Here is a 5,000-nt window from a genome sequence, read left to right on the forward strand (position 1 = left end):
CTAGCAACACGCCTCTTTGGTCCTCTATTCCAGCAAGACAGGCGGCCTGATCCCGGCCCGGTCACGGTCAATCGACTGGTCTCCCCCGGGAGGCTAGGTTCAAGCAGTCATGCCGCCATTGGCACTCACAGTGGTCCGTGAGCGCCGTCACAATGGCTATTGGCTGCGTATATCCTCTCATCAGTCCTGTTGCTGTTAGACACTGGTTCTGACATTCAGCTTCACCTTGTTGGACTCCGTGGTGGGTGGGGGCGTGAGAGGATGAACCACTTAACAATTTATGGAAAAAATTACAAAACCCCCCCCACAGACTGATACAAATGTTGACGAACCGCGCAAGGCCCAGACCACGGCAGTCACCATGAAGGCATATGTGCCTTCCGGTGGCAAAAGAAAGCCCCATGCACAGGATGACACTGTCACCCCTGCTGCTAAGGTGGACAAGATCGAATCCAATGGGTCTGTCCACCGAATAGTCAGAGATCTTGACTCGCGAGCTGGCCTCTCCAGGCCAACAGCTAAGCCAGGGAGGCTCCTGAGTTCTCAGACGGCCTCCCCGATTGAGGGGAGAGCAGGCTGAACCAGCCGCATCAGCTGCTGCCTCCACAAACCGAGGCCGGACACCGACTCTGTTGAAGAGTCGGGGCCCCCTAAACGCTTCGCCCAGTTCAAAGTGCCAGCTAAACCCGAAGGCTTCGACAATGCCTACCAATTGGTCAGGGCATTGAAGTTGCAACGGAAAATCCGGTTCTCGATCCGGGTCGCCCGAGATCAGGGCATGATCATAATGCCCAAAGATCAAGCTACTTTGAATTTCCTTCGGGAAACGAAGGAGCTAGCGATGGGAGGAAAGTGAGTCTTTCCCCCACTAAGTCCCGAGGAAAAGAGAACCAAGATAGTGCTACTTGGCTTCTCAGTCTCGTACGATGTGGAGCTGATCGCGTCACACCCACAGGTCGTGCAGGCTTCCCGAATGTCGAAGGGGAAGACCCCAACCAGGCAAGTCCTGGTGACCATGAAAGGTGCCCCAACCACTACCCTTGATCTGGGTAACTGGGGCACCTACAACCTTCGAACGTATGTGCCAGAACCACTTCGGTGTTTCAAGTGCCAGAAATACGGTCACCACCAGGCTAACTGTACAGCCAAGCCTAAATGTGGTGTCTGTAGCAAGGCACACAACACAGAGGTATGCCTCAAGGCATACAAAGAGGAAAAGAGGGACACAACAGCCAAATGTCCCAACTGTGCCAAGAAGCATCATGCCTGGAGCCTGACTTGCTCTGTCAGGAAAGAGGCGGCCCTCAGGCGACAAGAGGTTGCTCAAAACCGACCAGACTTTGTTCCTGCCCCATCGGGCACCCATGTCTGGGGAAGGAACAAAATCGAAAAGGCCTCCCGACCTCCTAAGAGGAAGGAAGCCGCCCCCCAGCCGACATCGGATGTCTCCAACAAAAAGGAGTTTCCGACAATGCCAAAGGTGCAGAAAAAGAAACTAAAGAAAAAACGTTCTAAGAGCACCACAAAAACCTCCCCAACAGATGATCATCTCCTCTTTGACGAGGACGATATGACTCTCCTGTTAACTGCTGTTGTCACAGCAGTAGCAACAGCCCTGAGGAGGTCGAGTGAGGAGGCCGAGAAGGCAGTTTCGGTCGCCATGACGGCAATGACCCAGACTGTCGCAGCCCTGAAGGGAAGAAAGCTGGTTAGAGCAAAACCAGCCTCACCCTCACCCCAGGACGAGACTCCCCTCCCCACTCCAAACCAGGCCATGCCTTCACAGGCAGAGCCAAAACAGGCTGAATCTGTGCAGCCAGAGCCAGATCACGCTGACCTTGCCCAGGCAAGGCCAGCAAGGCCAGCCAAGAAAAAGCCTGAGAGAAAAGCCAAACCAACCAAAGTCAGAGCTACCAAAGGTTGAGCTACCAAAGGCTCTCCAACCCCCCAGTGGACCCAAGGATAGCCTGACAATAGACGAGGAGCCCTCAACCAGCGAGGACCTCGCAATGGAGTTGTCAGACTCCGACGATGTCTCTGATGTAACTATCACTGAGTAACATCATGACACACCATCTAAGCATCCTACAGTGGAACATCAATAGCTTCTCTGCAAAGAACGCTTTCCTCCAAGCAGTAGTGCGATCAAGGAACATTGACATTGTCATGCTCCAGGAGACATTAACAGTGGACACTGTTCGCTTCTCAGGGTACCATTCCTTCACACTGCCACGAAAACCTGGCAAGAGAGGCTTGATCACCCTTGTGAGAGCAACAATCCCCTGCTCCGCAATAGCCGATGCATCGCACTGTGGAGACGATGTTGAATCCCTTGCCGTCGAGGTTCACCTGGTCGGGGGGCCCCTCAAACTGTACAATGTGTATAGCCGGCCACGCTGTAGAAGCTTAGACATCAGCCAGGTCTGTGCTTCTGCTGCACACGACCGAGTGATCATAGGGGGAGACTTCAATGCACACCACCCCATCCTGGCTCCCTGCCGGGCACCGGATGCGGCCGGCTATCACATAGCCGACGTGCTAGAGACATTCCCTGAGATCGCTCTCCTCAACACCCAAGAGCCAACGCATGTCAGAGGAGGTGTCCTAGACCTCACCCTGGCCACTGCAACTCTGGTGGGGAGGATTGGCTGGCGTGTCGATGAGACCGTCACAAGTGACCATTACGGCACTATAACTACCCTCATGGATGCTGGCCCAGCCGAAATCCTAAGACCGAATCCAAGATGGAAAACAGACAAGGCCAACTGGCAGGCGTTTCAAAACGCCCTGGCCCTCTGTCTGAGATGCAATTGTCGCGGTTACCTCAGTTGCATTTATCTCAGCCTCTGCTCGTACTCAGATGATGTAACTCTAAAGGCTCATACGCCACGTTTCACATGACACCTGCTGAGTTTTTACGTTTTCATTTCGTGGTAGCACTGTGGTCCAGATTGGTCAAGGCAATTGGCCGAAAGGAGAATCTAATGATTGAGGCAACCAACAGAAAAAACAAACGCCGGTGTGTGCTTGTGCATGAGTGCGTGTGCGTGCGAGCGTGTGCGTGCGTGCATGTGCGTGCGTCCGTGTGCGTGCGTGCATGTCCGTGCGTCCGAGTGCGCGTGTGGGGTGTGCGTGCGTGTACGTATAAGTGTGCGTGTATGTGCAAGTATGCGTGTATGTGTAAGTGTACGTGTATGTGTGAACGAGGGTAACTACGTGAGGGCTTGTTTGTGTGTGCGAGAGCTCGCACGAACGTAGTTACGTGTAAACATACTCATATTCTATCTTAAACTAAGAACACAAGGTAAAATCAAAATTAATTAAAAGGAGGAGTTCTGGTGTTTTACTGGGAGAGTGACAGCGTACATATGCACAAACCAATATAATTAGCTTTACCTTCTTAATATCAGAACACAGGTCACTGTTGAAATCCACTGTCGAAGGGAGTCCATTACAAAAATCCGAAAAACACAAAAACACAGAAGGCTACAGCGTGTTGCCTTGGCGAACCCCAGCCTGCCCTCTCTCTGTCTCGGGAGTGCCTGGCGGGCTTCCCCAAGGAGCGCATCCTCACCTTCGCGGTAATTAGCCACTATAGTTCGCTAGTTTTTCTGCGCAACTAGTGCAGTTGTCCCTCATTTAATGCCACAGTCTCATAAGATCGTTTCTTAATGGTTCTCGCGTTCTTTGGAGTGATCTCTTTTTTCATTTGTCGTTTTTATTTCTCTGTATATGAATTTCTCGTGCGTGCCGGTCCATTTGCAAATCTGATCACGACACAATCATCCCACACAAATCGAAAATTTGGAAGTGCTCGAAGCTTGCCTGCTAAACGCCATTAATGAAGCAGCCTCACTGACCATACCCAAAACTCGGCCTGGGTCCAGAAGTCACAAAGACGCCTGGTACTTCAACGACGAAATCAGGGAGGTCAACCACAGGGTGAACATGTGCCGAAAACTATTCCGAAGGTAAAGAACCCCTGACAACCTATCCTTCTTAAGGGATGTTGTTACAGATGCCAAGGAAACTGCCAACAGAGTCAGGCAGGAAAAGTGGCTGGAATAGTGTGAGTCCTTCGACCACCAAACCACCCTTTCGGAGCTGTGGCAACGGGTCAAGTGAGCTACCAGCCACTCAGCCCCGAGCTGCACCCATCACGACCCCCAAGCAGAGGCTAACAGACTGGCGCACGAGTTCTCTGCGAGAACGAGCAGCAACAGTCTGCCAGCCGAGCTGAGGGCAAAGCAAGAGCGTCTACAGCCAGACACATGCTCAGATCAGAGAAATGGCAGCCGAACCCGATAACTCAGACGTTATCTTTTCTCTGAGGGAACTAAGGAATGCTTATAAATCCAGTTCCAACACAGCCCCGGGCTCTGATGGGATCTCGTACCCCATTATCTCCCACTTAGGACTAGCAGGCGAGCGTGCACTCTTGCAACTCATCAACAAGTCCTGATGATGGTTTTAAACCGGCTCAAATGGAAAATGAACGAACACCTCCACGGGTTCACAAGGGGCATGGGCACAGCACACAGCATAGCCACGCTCTTAAGCACAATCAGCAAGGGCCCAGCTGTGGTGGTATTCCTTGAACTGGAGAAGGCTTTTGAACTGGTAAGTCCGCTTGCCATTCAGGAAAGCCTGATCCAGAAGGGAATCAGAGGAAAGCTCTTGGCTTGGATAGGTGACTACTTCAGGAACAGGACTGCCAATGTCAAATTCCAGGGTCACCTATCGCAGCACATGTCGCTTGAAAATGGAACGCCACAGGGTGGGGTTCTCAGTCCAGACCTATTTAACACTTTAATGTCTTGCATCCTCAACATAAACCTCCCAGTGGGGTGCAAGATCATCTCGTATGCAGACGATCTCGCTATCACCTCCACTGGACCACGCAGCCAGAATAAAGCCCAGCGTTGTCTGGACCTCGTGTCTGAGGAGTGTTGTAGGACAGGACTAAAGATCTCTGCAGCCAAATCCAAAGCCATGGCTCT

Source organism: Penaeus chinensis, chromosome 33, assembly GCF_019202785.1.
Source record: "Penaeus chinensis breed Huanghai No. 1 chromosome 33, ASM1920278v2, whole genome shotgun sequence".
Lineage (NCBI taxonomy): Eukaryota > Metazoa > Arthropoda > Malacostraca > Decapoda > Penaeidae > Penaeus > Penaeus chinensis.